This window comes from Aotus nancymaae, unplaced genomic scaffold (genome assembly GCF_030222135.1).
Source record: "Aotus nancymaae isolate 86718 unplaced genomic scaffold, 86718_ANA_hifiasm-v0.15.2.pri h1tg000003l, whole genome shotgun sequence".
In the NCBI taxonomy this organism is placed as follows: Eukaryota; Metazoa; Chordata; class Mammalia; order Primates; family Aotidae; genus Aotus; species Aotus nancymaae.
Window position 1 is genome coordinate 39,656,513 of NW_026988414.1, and position 15,213 is coordinate 39,671,725.

General features: G+C 43.1%; 1 long non-coding RNA gene across 1 annotated transcript in view; it reads left to right on the forward strand.

Annotated features, from left to right (window-relative positions):
* The window catches only part of LOC105718778 (uncharacterized), a 160,398-nt gene that overhangs the window by 49,782 nt on the left and 95,403 nt on the right, over positions 1-15,213 (forward strand). Inside the window, exon 2 of the long non-coding RNA XR_001107825.2 lies at positions 1,048-1,135. This is a non-coding gene — a long non-coding RNA (uncharacterized LOC105718778). The remainder of the gene's footprint in view (positions 1-1,047; positions 1,136-15,213) is intronic.

A 15,213-nucleotide genomic window follows, 5' to 3' on the forward strand; every position in this document is an offset into this window, starting at 1 on the left:
GAGGACTCTGGAGAGAACCCTGGGGGTCTGAGAGCAAAGCCAGAAGACGTAGCTTTCCATCAGTATGAGTTTCTCAAAATTTTACATTTTTTTCTTTAAATTTTATGCAAGTTTGTATTCTCCCACAATGCATTCATGTGTACTTCAATTAAAAAAAAAAAAAAAACAGTGTTGGCCGGGCGCGGTGGCTCAGGCCTATAATCCCAGCACTTTGGGAGGCCGAGGCGGGTGGATCACAAGGTCAAGAGATCGAGACCATCTTGGTCAACATGGTGAAACCCCGTCTCTACTAAAAATACAAAAAAATTAGCTGGATGTGGTGGCGCATGCCTGTAATCCCAGCTACTCAGGAGGCTGAGGCAGGAGAATTGCCTGAACCCAGGAGGCGGAGGTTACTGTGAGCTGAGGTCGCGCCATTGCACTCCAACCTGGGTAACAAGAGCGAAACTCCGTCTCAAAAACAAACAAACAAACAAACAAACAAAACAGTGTTTAAAATTATTTACCATTGAATAAATTCAATACTTTAGAGGATGTGCTGTGTTTAACCATGAGACCTCTTGTGATCCAGGCATGTTGCCTTGTATATAATCCCCACTTCAAGAAACAGAGGCTTTTAGATTGTATAGATCTGGGTTACTAGACATGTAACCTTGAAAGGATCACATCGCTTTTCCAAACCTCAATTTTTTCATCTAAAATATGAGACCAGTGAAACCTACATGTCAGAATTAGTGTGAGGATTAAGTAAAATAAGATGTATGAAGTGGCTGACCCACAGTAGGTTTTCAAGAGATGTGAACACTTCTGCTCTTATTAAAAAGAGCTCTGTCTGCTTTGCATTTCTAGAATATTGTGATTCTGACTCAGCTGACTGAGAAGGTGATCCCATGGGACATTTGCTACCAGAGGGGCTTTGAGGAAAAACAGTATGTGTCACTACCAGATGACACAGCTGATGACATTAGCAGTAGAAAATGAACTCTGTGGAGTGGAGAGATATCATGTCGTTCTAGGGCTTATGATACCCTGTTTTTCCATTTCTAGGTCTTTCAAAAATGTGAGAATTGGCAACTGGATGATGTTCACAGTGTCCCGTCTACTGCCTGAGGTCCCTGTCATGCAGCGGCTGCAGGTGAGTCACTGGCTGGGAGAGAAAGTGAGAACAGCTTTCTGTGCTGAGTTGCCTGACAGCCACTCCCTGCTCAGGGCTCGCCTTGCAGTCCTGTGGCTGAACAAGATGCAGTCATGGTCACTTCCTAGACTGGTGAGCATATCTCAGGCCTATGATAGCAGTCTCAGGAAATTTACTTCTAAATTCCAAAAATGATCAGTGGGGTGCCCAGATCACAATTAAAAAGGAAATGTTACCTATGATTCCAAGCATTAGTATAAAAACTCTTAAGTTTAATTCTGAATATTCAACCACTTCCTCGGGAAAAAAGCCTTGTAATCAAATGACAGCTATTTCTCTGGCTCACCACGCTCAGAGTCCAGTGGGAGCTGGAGGGTAGGCGAACACATAAGCAAGGAGGAAGGTGACAAAAACCCAGTGTGAGGACGTGTACAGGGTCACAGGCGAGGGAGCGGTGTTTTCTGGAGGCGTCAGAAAAGCTTGACAGTGGAGGTGATGTCTGAGCTTGATATTCAGATTCAGGAGACAGGGGCGGGCTTAGGCATGAATGATTTAAAAATAAACTGCCTCCAGTGATTCTGATGCACAGCAAGGTTGAATATTCTGGGAGATTTTTGTGCTTCTGTTTAGCAGCATTTCCCCTCTAGGCTGTGAGCCCCGCTCAGTGTCAGGGTTTCCCCTGCGTCAGCCCAGCATCTTCTCTGCAGTCATCTGGGGCCTGACCCCAAGTCCAGGGCTCCTCCTTCTCCCAGGGCACCTGTCCCTCTGGGATGAGGAACCTGACACTGTAGAATCTGTGTCGGATTCAATGTCATGTGTTCTAAAAGTTAAAAACTCAATGAATATGGATATCTATAGTTTCACCGCCTCAGTGCCCTGCTCTCATCGTTCTTCTGAAGGAATGCTATGACTCCTTTTCTTTCTAAATGTGTATCTGAATCTCTTTTCAGATATATGTTTTATCTTTATTTGCTGTTATTTCCCTGGCTTTCATAATATACCCTTGAGTCACTTTTCAAATGCAGTGTCTAAGTTTGTTTATTTGTGAATATAAGGGCCTCAACCCTGTGGATCTGAAAACAATTTCTGGGAAGGAGACAGTGAGTGGATTTGGGAGAGAACCCAGAAAACTGGTATGTTCACACCTGAACTGAGGTGAAGCAGCCACCCGACTTCAGGCTGGTATGTCTCTCGTGTCTTTAGACACGTGGTTGAAGTGTGTGAAAAAGCCGTGTGTCAGCAATTTCTGAATCCATAGTCTCATTTCTATCATGACTGCTCTGCTTCTAAGTAGGAACCACACAGCATTTGATGGATGAACCAATGGGGGAATAAATGAAATGCAGTGTAACCCTGAATGGCTATACACTTTAGTCTGTGCCAGGGAAGGTATTAAGCACACCTCTGGATAAACCAGACAGCTGTGGGAGGCTGATGTCAACATCAAACAGCAGAGGGAGCTTTTCTCCTTGGTCCCTGGAGAAGAGGTGCTCTAGGTGGAGAAGAGAGAAAGAGGGGACATTCCAGGGGATCACATGTAGTTTGCCTCCTCTGAGATGTAGGGTGGGCTCTATGCCAGCTGACCTCAGTGAAACAAGTGGACAGAGTACCTGAAGGAGGAGGAGGAGCCAAGTGTTGTTCTTGAAAAGGACCCACCCTGGAATGGTTGGCCGAGCTCCTGGCAGGCTGGAGAGCTGGGTGCCAGTGTCCCTCCAGGTGGGAGCCCAGGAATGTGCCCTTCCTCCTCATGCACCCTGAGCGTTGCTGACCCAGCCCAGTCGGACACCAGTGTCTACAGTGTGTGCACGTCCACCTGTGCTGTGTAGACCCAACTTCTTGTTTGCATGTGGTTGTTTTAAATCCTGCGCCGTGGTTTGGGAAAAGAGGCGCTGGGTCTCATTGCAGTAGGCTGGCTGGTCACCTGGAACATGGCTGCAGGGGAGAGCAGAGCAATTAACTGGATAAGTAAGAATGGTGATTATACCTGCACCTCAAGTGGGCTGAATGGTTCATACCAACTGGAACTAACAAGTGAATCTGATACTTTTGCTTGTGTATCAGAACTTTCTCTCCCTTTTGGGATGTTTACTTGGGAAGATGAATGATACAGAGGCGGTTACTTGGTAAGCTCAAGACTAGAACAAGGGGACTCATCTATATGAGCCCTTAATGGCTGCTGTCACCAAGTTCTCTTCATCCTCGTTTTGGGGTTTGCCTGCCTTACTGGTCGTATATTCAGGTGCACAAGTTGGGGTACCCTTTCCTCTGGACATGGTGGGAGCTGCTGCCCACTCTTCTCTTGCTGAACTTCCATCTCTTAATGCTGCTGGCACTCTCCATTTCTAGCAACACCTGCATTTTTGGACTTAATTTAAGGATTTAATTCAATTACTCAGGCATCGGAGTTTCCTGGTTGCAATCTCTGAGGTTATGACCAGGTCCCTTTGATTGGAGTTTGGCTGATCCCAGACAGTGTTTTGTGCCATTTTCACTGATGATCTTACCCCTTTCCACATCTGAGTTTTGAGGAAACTTACAGATAACACGCCGCACCACCCACACCCTGTCTATCAGGCACCTCTTCTGTGCCACCAGAGCCTTCTTAGCCCCATCTGTCTAGGACCTTTGCCCATCTGTTCTGCTCGAGCTGCTAATTGGTGACCAATTTTGTGTGAGTCACAACCAGTCTTAGGTGGTCACAACCCGGCAGTGCCCCATGCCTAGGAAGGTGGTGTTTCCTTGTTCATCCCAAGACATGTGACACCAGGGACCTGCTTGGAGACCATGCAAACATACTAGGAAATATACAGTGTCAATGTCCTGTGAAGAAACCTTGACTACAGGGAGATAAGAGCAGATAGATACATTCTGTTCACTTCTACCCTCTCTACAAACTGACCTGAGATGCATGTGAACTCACAGCCTTTCAGAATCAGTCCTGCAAGATGGAACAATCAGTGGCAAGTGATCCTGAGCGGGGCGCAGCTTAGTAATGCACTCTGAGGTTTGCTCTCACTCCTGCTTCCCTGCGATAAGCTCCGTAGTTTAGGGCTAGCACGTTAGCTTTTTCCTCGGGCTCTGTTTCCTGAGGAACCCATGCTAAGACACCCAGTCTAAAGCATGCTTGCCACATCTGAGTGTATGCATTTGTTATCTATTGCTGTATAACAAATTATCCCCAAATTTAGTGACTTAAAGCAACAAACAACAAACATTTGTTATTTCAGTTTCTATGGGTCAAGATGTAAGGAGCAGCTTAGCTGGGAGGTGCTGGCTCAGGGAGTCTCCTGCGGTTGCAGCCAGCTATCAGCAGGGCTGCCATCATCTGGAGGCTTGGCTGGGGCTGGACAATCTGCTTTGGAGATGCTCACTCACATATTGTTGGCAGGAGGCCTCAGTTCCTTCCCATGTGGGCTCTCCATAGGCTGTTTGAGTGTTCCCACAATCTGGCAGTTGTGAGTCACTTTACCCAGAGCGAGCAATTCAGGAGAGAGCAAGAGAAGTTGCAGCACCACTTCTTACCTTGCACGCTATCACAGAACCTTTTTCTCAATTCATTAGAAGCAAGTAGCTTGTTCCCACCCATGCTCAAAGGGAGGGGAATTAGACTCCGCCTCCTGAAGAGAGGCGTTTCAAAAATTTGTAAACATATTTTAAAACTAGCACAAAGTGTAAAAGGAATTGCTGCCTGACTCAATAAAGCACAATTTCCTGATGTGCCAAATGTAAAGCCATGTGCTTTCATAGAAGCAATAATCTGGGTGCGAGTGCAGAAGCAGTTGACAAGAAAGTGATGGTTTTAGAAAGCTTTAATTATTACAGGAGTAGAGAGAAGAGTATTTGTGCTTTTGAGGTCAGGGAAGATTTGATAGAGGGCTGGCATTTCAACCAGCTGCTCGCTGATTCTGCTGCAGAACCAAGGCTGAGAACTGTACGAATACAATAAGACTTCAGTAATAGGATCAATTCATTTTCATTTCTGGAATTCATGGGAAGCTTCATGGATGAGATGATATTTGAGCTGAGCTTAAAAAATGAGCAGAATTTTGATAGAGTACATCTCTGACTGAGGGAAGAGTATAAGCAGAGATACCCAGTGGTAAGATATTAATTGTTATAATAATCATTATTTTCCACACATAGGAAGAGTATGCAGCTGACATATTTGAGCTGCATTTTCCTGTGCTACACAACATGGAAAACTATGGCGTTTGTTGTTCTGGTCTGCACCCCCCACCTGTCCCATTCTTCAAGTAGTCCCAGCCCACTTCCTTTGGAGTGAGACATCTCTTCCAGGCAACATTGCAAGATCAAGTTCCCGGCCCCTCCTGGACGTCGATCAGGTGGGCATGTGGCTCAAGACAAGCCCATCAGGCACTCCCCTGGGATTTCGTTTATAGATGCTGAAAGCAAGAAGCTCGCTCTTTCTTCTGGACCTAAGCTGGGATTATGCAAGTCTATAGCTGCCTGCCTGTGGCTGCACCTTCTGCACAAATAAAACCAATTTGCATTGGAAGAAAATGAGCTCCATGCAGTAACAGAACTAGATGAGCAAGAGAGAGGCGACGGTTCGGTTTGAGCTCCCAGAACCAGCTTTATCTTTGGACATCCCAGTTATATAAGTCAGTAAATTTCCTTTATTTACCTAAGCCACATAAAAAGTTCTGAATGATACCCATAACTCTTAATGGTGAGAGACTGGTCCGTGTTAACGCCTACTGTCGACCAAGCACATATAACTACACAATTATAAAGTAACTGTTTTTGTCTTTCACTGTCCCTTTAATCCAGACCATGGGACTAATTTTCCCCTGCCACTAGCTGAAAAATCAGGCAGTTGCATGATTTTTTCTGGTTACTTTTGGGTAATAAAAATAATCTCAATCTGGTGATTAAAATGTCGAGTTCCAGGAATTTGATTTAAAGTCAGAGTTTCTTCCCTCCTGCAGGTTGAGCATGCTGCAGGCAGGAAGGGCTGTGGTCATTTTCTTCTTTCTTTTCCCGTCGAGTTTTTTTCTCCTCTTCTCCCATCCGGATAGCTGTGCTTTGTGGTTAGAATCCAGAGAGAGAGAGAGAGAGGCAGGAGCTCCATTTGAGAGCCACTGCTGTGCCACTCTGCTCTGGGGCCCTCTTGGCTTGGCAGGAATTTCAGATTGCCTGCAGGGCTGCTGCTTTCCCTGTGGAGGCGCCCCTGCTCTGTGGCTGGTGGTCACTCGCCTGCATCCCCTTGATAGAGCTTCTCTATTCCAGATGGCTCTTCCTCCTCAGGCCCTGACAATGCAGCCATCCGTTCAGCTTCTCTGTTTTCCCTTTAGGTGGTCTTCTTGGGAACAACCTAAGCCAAGCCAACGCCAGCTAGCTCCCGTGGGAGGCCCACATCTGGTCTGTGAAAATCACTTACATCAGTTTTGCCCCACAAGCTGGGGGAGCCTTTTGTCTTTCTTTCACTCTGCTTTTGAAGCAGCTAGCCACCTGCCTTCAGGTGGGAGTCACACACTGGACCTCTGTGTCGGTCAGACAGCTAGGACATATTAGTTTTCTCCTGAAAACCAACCTTTAAAAAGTTGAGATGAGGGGAAAGGCACTACCTCTGACCTCACTAAAGTAGGTGTGGTAGGAAGAAGCTACCCCCACATGTCCACAGCTCTCTCTAAAAATCTTCTCCTATTTCCTTGAAGGCCACATTACCAGGAGTTAGGTGGGACCTTTTATCCTTCTCTCTGGGGAGTAGGGTTCATACTACAGCTCTCTCCAAAGAGATCCTCTTGAGAAATGCCTCAATTGCCATCCTCCTTCATTGTGGAAGAAGGGTCTAAGAACTGGGGACTGGTTCTCAGCACCTATTGTGAAAATCCCGCATCTTCTTTGGCACCTCATTTGGAATGCAGTTCCCATTGTCTTTGGACCTCTGCTGAAACTTCCACGTAACATCCTGTTCCACAAACCTGCCATGTTTGGTCAGGACAAGGAACCAATTAGATGAATATATAAAGTGCCATATAAATGCAAAATAAACTCTCGTAATGGGAGATGACATTTTAAAAGTAAAGCTAAGCTCAATGTATGAGTTGTGATTGTCACATTGAGAGGTAAATAAGATAGGCGCTGGCGTGGGACAGAGGTTTCAGGTAGGCATGAGTAAGACCGGCTGGAGACAGGAAAGGTTTGTGGCGGGGCATTTTGCTTGTGCGGGTGAGTGAAGGGAAGGCCTCTGCGTGAGCAGTGACAGTCCTGTGTGGCAAGGACCTGCTTCATCCCAAAGTCACCACACTTAGGGTGACATGTTTGGATAGCCCTTAAGCTCAGACTCTACCTTTCAGGTCCCTGGCATTGGTAAATAAAATGGCAATTGTAAACGAAACCTATGGTTTTTGAACTGTTGTGAGTCATCCTGGAATTTCATGCAGGAACTTGAGGAACTTCCACAGAAAGCTGGGGGAGCCAGGTGGGCAGGAGTCCTGGCTGTCTGTCCTGCTTCCGCCAGAGCAATGCCCTGCTATTTGCTTTATGAAATGGAGATTTTGTGTCTGATTTCATCAGGAAGGAAGGGGAATTCTGCTGCTATAAAACATCTTAAAGCCACTGAGCCAGATCAGTAAAATGCATGGCTGGAGTGAGTACTCATTATTCTAAATATACAACTCGTCTGCCGCTACTGTGACTTCCGGACACCATTTATTCAATGCCTCTTAGATGGTAGGAAGCTTTCCTGACATTAATTCTAATATTCACAACAACCCAGCATGAGAGGTACTAGTATCCTGATTTCACTGTGATTCGGAGAGATTAAATGACTTGCCCAAGGTCACATAGCCAATATTTAAACTATGCGGGTGGATGCATTGACTCCTAAGACTTACAAAGTATTGGCTGGACCTCTAGCTAGGCAGACAACATGGTGTGTGTCTGTGGAAGCAGAGATGGGCTGGTGTCACCATGAGAGCTGTGGGAGTAGAGATGGGTTAGTGTCATCACTACAGGAAACCACCAGTGCAGGGTACCATGTGATGCTCTTGGAGGAGTGAGTCTGTAGAGGAAGATGCAGGGGCAGCTACACAGCTGCTTCTCTGTCTGTTGGATTGGGCTACCCCAGGCTCCAAGTAGTTCTTATCAGTGGAAACGGGGTTAGCAATGGAATAAATGTGCTTAGTCTATGAAGGTTAATCCCTGTTTAAATGGGGGTTGCCATGCCCCTCATCATATGCCACCCTCCAAATCTCTGAGAAGAATTCCTTATTTCAGAAAATAAACAGCTGGTTGCTATTAATGTCTCCACACTGACTTTCAGGAAAAAAACTCATTTTCATTGCAAGACAGTCTCCCTGAAAACAATTGTTTAAGGATAAAACTATGACACAGTGTCCCCCAGATAAAAGATGTCCTCACTCCTTGGGGTGTCTCTTCAAGCAAAATTCCTTGCATAGCCGAGATTGGAGGAGTCAGTGCTGCCCTGAGCCTGGCGGGTGGATGGAGGACCAGGTGTTTCCAGCAGCCTGCTGCCAAGTGTGCAGAAATGGGATCCCCGTTGAGTCTCTCCTGTTCCAGTGACTGGAGGGTCTCATTAGCCTGTGCACACTAATGGGTTTCTTTAGGGACAATGAGGTCCTTGGGGATGTGGAGGCTGGAGAGAAACTGGTAAAGCTGATGGAGTTTTACAGGTTCCATGGAGTGCAGTTTGAATTTATCCCTCCCTCCCGGTGTAATCCCAGCTGCCTTAACAGCTTCTTTGTGTTTAGCATTTTTTTTTTTTTTCTGGAAGCCTTGACAACAGAGCATGTTGACTTCATTATTAAGAATGTGGACCCTGACATAAGTGTGCTAAAGAGAGAAAAGTGATACAGATGGGGAGCTGGGAAAGAATAACTCAACGCCTACCACAAGGAAGCCAACAAAATGTGCTAACTTAAACAGAAAGAGTGCGGTCAGCAGTTTCCATCACTGAAATATATCAAGCTGTCAGGGAGGCATGCAGGCCTCCCACTGGTAAGGCCTCTGGGTCCCTCTCAGTATTTGGCTCCCAGTGCACCCCTTTTTCCTTTCTACCAGCCCCAGGAAGTTTTTAAAGGACCACCCCTTCTAAAGTGCTACTCCTCTTTCAAGATTCTGCTCCTTTTATTACTGAGGGAGGAATTCATCACCTCTGCTTCCTTCACCAAGAGCCCCCATGAGCACTCTGGCCTGAACACCATTTAAACTGGATGATAGGATATTGCTGTAAAATTTTCCTCTGGCTTAGTTATAATGCACAAACTGCCTGTTTATTTAAAATAGCCCCTTCATCCTCAGTTATAAGATAAAACTCCATGGTGTCTCTGGAACAAGGGATTTACAGCTCCTCTGGCCACAAAGGTCCAGGTTAGCCCCATGACGTGCTGGCATCTCACAAGTCCAGCCAGCAAGGAAGGCATATGTGTGAATGGGAGTTTGTAGGGTTAGGGTGGGGACTCAGGGCTGTTCAGCCATCTAGCAGGACTTCGAGAATCTAAAGAGCAAATAATACTTAAATCAATGTGGGTAGCATCCTGGTTCTGGGTCATCCACCCACTCAGTTCAAGACCAGAGCCAGAGATAGAAGCAGGCGTGGAAAGCAGGACCATCAACTTGGGAGAAGAAGCCAGGCCAGGTCTGGAAGTAAAGGATTTAGAAACAGGGTTTTATTCTTCATCAGATACTCACTGAACATCTATCACATGTCTGGCTCTGTGAGGGGACTTTCCACACCTGCTCTCATTTAACCCCAACCTGGAGAAGCTACTTATAGATAAGGAGGCTGAGCTTCTCCGATGCTAAAGTTCTTGCTCAGGATTATAGAGCAAAGTAAGGGACTGGGATTTGAACTCAAGACCTCTGACTCAAATTCAGGGCTCTGTCTAGCAGGCTGTACTGCCTTTGCCCAGCCACAGCGGGTCCTACATAGTCACTATAAGTCCTCGGTTACCTACCCCATGACGTCTTGCTTCTTTCTTCTTTTTCTGTCATTTCTAGCAGCTTTCCACCTAGGAGGTTTATTCCTTCAATAAGAAACTGGCCATACTGAGGACTGCCTAAGCAGAATTCTCAAAGTAATCTTGCACTGTGAGGCACAGTGTAGAGGGCACTCTTGAACACGCATCCTAGGCATTGCTACCGTCTGATAAGTTGGTCAGTATGAGTTTTCAGTCCCTGTGCTCTGTTTTTCTATGACTCAAGTTGTTCTCTATTTCAAACTCCATTTCACTTTCTGGAAGAAAATTTAATCTCAGTTCATTTGAGGTAAAGTTATTTATTTCAGGCTTCTACTTGAGTTAATTCAAGATTTTAATCCCTGACCTCACTCCCAACCTGAGTTGGCAGTGGGGTTGGGAGATCCAGGAGTCTTACGTAGCGTCATAACTTCAGTGGCAAGAGGATCAGGCCCCTGGCTGTTGGTACCTTTCCGTTCTGTTACTCACTGAAATGGGTGAAACTCCTTGTGCTCAGGGCTTGGCATCCTGCCACACTGGCATCTACCAGAGCACCAAGTTGCTAGCTGGACTGCAGCCATGCAATCCTCTCCGTTTCGGCTGTGTGGTCCCCACATCAGGGCTTTACTAACTTTTCAGGTTGGTTTTCTCTTTTCCCCCACACTCCTCTGGGACACAGAGAGGGTCTACTGTTCTCCATACCTTTCTGATCAGTGGGAAACACAAAGCGAGTATTTTAGGTCTTCTCTGCTTCAACAGCATCCCAACCATCTATGCCCAACTGCTGCCTCCTGGTGGGGCGGGACGTTCTGGGAGAATCATGCTGCTCAAGTCCAGTTGGGATGCAGGGCACCTGGGACACAAGGCAGAGGTCATTTCTCTGAAGTTCACACTCTTGTTTAAAGGTTCTGTTTCTTCATTTTAAGCAAGTCTTAGAGAGTTGTGGGAACATGCCAGAGCCCAAGGAGCTCCTCAGATACTGCCACCAGCCCCTTCTCTTTTGCTTCCCTTCTCTTCAACCTCAGTTCAGAGAAACTTTAAAAAAATCCTTTTTCAGTAATCAGGGAGATAAATCTGGTTCTGCTGGCTCTTCCCAAGGAATCAAGGCCAGCGTCAACCTTTGACAGCAGTGGGCCTGTGAGTGAGAGGGAAAAGGGCAACAGATGAGAATGAGGTGGGTTTGTAGGTTTGCTAAAGGATGGTGATTATAACTCATAAAGTTATCCTGTCACAGCAAAATTGTTTAAACCTATGCAGTAATAACAGCAAGTACTTTCATAGTGCATACTATGTGCTATGCATGAGATGCTGCTGGTATACTAACTTATTCCTTATGAATATTTATTCTGTATATGTTATATTAATTTTTGTGGGTACATAGTATGTATATATATATGTTTATGGGGCACATGAGATGTTTTGATATAGGCATACAATATGAAATAAGCATGTCGTGAAGAATGGGTGATTGTAACTCATTGTACCCCATTCTCCATGATGTGCTTATTTCATGTTGTATGCCTATAGCAAAACATCTCATGTGCCCCATAAATATATATGTATACCTACATAGTCTTTGATAAGATTTTTAGGTAGTATATATACCTACTATGTAGGTATACATATATATTTATATGTAAGTATATATATATATTTATATGTAGGTATATATATATTTTATATATTATGTTTAATATATATTTATATATTATGTTTAATATATATTTATATATTATGTTTAATATATATTTATATATTATTTAATATATATTATAATATATAAATATATATATAGTATATATACCTACTATGTAGGTATACATATATATTTATATGTAAGTATATATATATATTTATATGTAGGTATATATACTTGTATATACCTATAGGTAAAGTATATATACCTACATGTATATGAAGATATGTATACTTACATAGTAGGTGTATATATATATATATATATATATATATATATGGGGCACATACCTATGTAGGTATATATATATTTATGGGGCACATGAGATATATATATTATTGGGTTGCTCAAAGGATAAAATAATTTATCCTTTGAGTGACAAGCAACCCAATAACTCTTTTAGTTATTTAAACTGTACAAGTGAGTTATTATTGACTATAGTAACCCTGTTGTGCTATCAGATAGTAAGTCTCATTCATTATTTTTGCTTGTTTTGTATCCATTAACCATCCCCCCTCCTCCCCAGCATCCTGCTACCCTCCCTAGCCTCTGGGAACCATCCTTCTACTCTCTATGTCCTGGAGTCCAATTGTTTTGATTTTTAGGTTCCACAAATAAGTGAGAACATGTGTTATTCGTCTTTCTGTTCGTGGCTTATTTCAGTTAACATAATGACCTCCAGTTCCATCCATGTTGTTGCACATGACAGGCTCTCATTCCTGTTTATGGCTCTAGTACTCCACTGTGGATCTGTACCACATTTTCTTTATCCATTCATCTGTTGGTAGACATTTAGATTGCTTCCAAATCTTAGCTATTGTAAAAGCTGCAACAAACATAGAAGTGCAGATATCTCTTCAATATGCTGGTTTCCTTTCTTTTGGGTATATACCCAGCAGTGAGATTGCTGGAGTGTACGGTAGCTCTATTTTTAGTTTTTTTGAGGAACTTCCAAACTGTTCTCCATAGTAGTTGTACTAACTTACATTCCCACCAACAGCATATAGGGGTTCTCTTTTCTCCACATTCTCACCACCATTTGTTATTGCCTGACTTTTGGATTTAAGCCATTTCAACTGGGGTGAAATGGTATCTTGTTGTTTTTATTTGCATTTCTCTGATGATGAATGATGTTGAACACCTTTTCATACGCCTGTTTGCCATTTGTATGTCTTCTTTAGAGAAATATCTATTCAAATATTTTGCCCATTTTTTGATTGGATTAGATGTTTTCCTAAAGAGTTGTTTGAACTCCTTATATATTCTGGTTATGAATCCCTTATCAGTTGGGTAGTTTGCAGATATTTTCTCCCATTCTGTGTGTTGTCTCTTCACTTTGTTGATTGTTTCCTTTGCTCTGCTGAAGCTTTTCAACTTGGTATAATCCCACTTTCCCCTTTTAATTTTGATTGCCTGTGCTTGTGGAATATTGCACAAGACATTTTTGCCCATACCAATATCCTGGAGATTTTCCACAATGTTTTCTTATAGCAGTTTCATACTTTCAGGTCTTAGAGTAAGTCTTTAATCCATTTTGATTTGATTTTTGCATGTGGTGAGAAATAGGAGTCTCTCACCTATTTCTTTTTTTCTTTCTTTCTTTTGAGATGGGGTCTCACTCTGTCACCCAGGCTGGAGTGCCATGGCCTGATCTTGGCTCACTGCAACCTCCGCCTCCCCTGCCTCAGCCTCCTAAGTAGCTGGGACTATAGGCTTGCACCACCATACCCGGCTAATTTTTGTATTTTCAGTAGAGACGGGGTTTCGTCATGTTGGTCAGGCTGGTCTTGTACTACTGATCTTGTGATCTGCCCGCCTCAACCTCCAAAAGTGCTGAGATTACAGACGTGAGCCACTGAGCCCGGCCCTCTCATCTATTTCTGCAGTAGTTTTATTCTTCTGCATATGGATATCCAGTTTTCCCTGAACCATTTATTGAAGAGACTGTCTTTTCTTCAGTGTATGTACTTGGCACCTTTGTCGAAAATGTATTCACTGTAGGTGTATGGATTTGTTTCTGGATTCTCTCTTCTGTTCCATTGGTCTATGTGTCTATTTTTATGCCAGTACCATCCTGTTTTGGTTACTGTAGCCCTGTAGTAACCAAAAGTAGTATTACAGTACTATAGCTGTGTAGTAGTTTGAAGCCAGGTAATGTGATTCTTCCAGTTTTGTTCTCTTTGCTTAGGATGACTTTGGCTATTCTTGCTCTGTGTGTGTGTGTGTGTTTCCAAATAAATTTTAGGATTTTTGTTCTATTTCTGTGAAGAATGTCATTGATATTTTGATAGGGATTGCATTGAATCTGTAGATTGCTTTGGTAGTACGGACATTTTAACAACATTGATTCTTCCATTCCATAAACAGTGAATATTTTTCCATTTTTTTGTCCTCTTTAGTTTCTTTCATAGTGTTTAATAGTTTTCATTACAGAGATCTTTCACTTCTTTAGTTAATTCCTAGGTATTTAATTTTATTTGTGGCTATTGTAAGGTAACTTTTAAATTTCTTTTTCAGATTGTTCACTGTTGGCATACAGAAATACTACTGATTTTTTAGGTTGATTTTGCATCCTGCAACTGAATTTGCTCATCAGTTCTAATAGATTTCTTGTGTAGTCTTTAGATTTTTCCAAATACAGGATTACATCATCTACAAACAAGGATGATTTCACTTCTTTTCTAATTTGGGTCCCCTTTACAGCTTTCTCTTGTCTGATTGCGCTAGCTAGGACTTCCAGTACTGTGTTGGATAACAGTGATATCAGTGGGCATCCTTGTCATGTTCCAGATCTTAGAGGATAGGCTTTCAGTTTTTCCCCATTCAGTATGATACTAGCTGTGGGTCTGTTGTATATGGCTTTTATTATGTTATGTTCCTTCTATACTCAGTTTTTTGAGGGTTTTTACCATGAAGGAATGTTGAATTTTATCAAATACTTTTTCAGCATCAATTGAAATAATCATATGGTTTTTATGTTTCATTCTGTTGATATATCACATTGATTGATTTGATATGTTGAACTGTCTTTGCATAGCATTTGGTATGTTGAGCCATTCTTGCATCCCAGGGATAAATCCCAATTGATTGTGATGCATGATCTCTCCAATGTATTGTTGAATTTGGTTTGCTAGTATTTTGTTGAAAAAATTTGCATTAATATTCTTAGAGATTCTGGCCCGTAGTTTCCTTCTGTTGATGTGTCTTTATCTGGTTTTGGTATCCAGGTAACACTGGCCTTGTAGAATGAGTTTGGAAGTGTTCCCTGCTTCTCTATTTTTTTGAAATAGTTTAAGTAGAGTTGACATTAGTTCTTTTTTAAATGTTTGGTAGAATTCATCAGTGATGCCATTGGGTCCTGGGCTTTTCTTTACTGGGAGAGTTTTTGTTATGGCTTTGAACTTGTTACTTGTTACTGGTTTGTCCAGTTTTGGATTTCT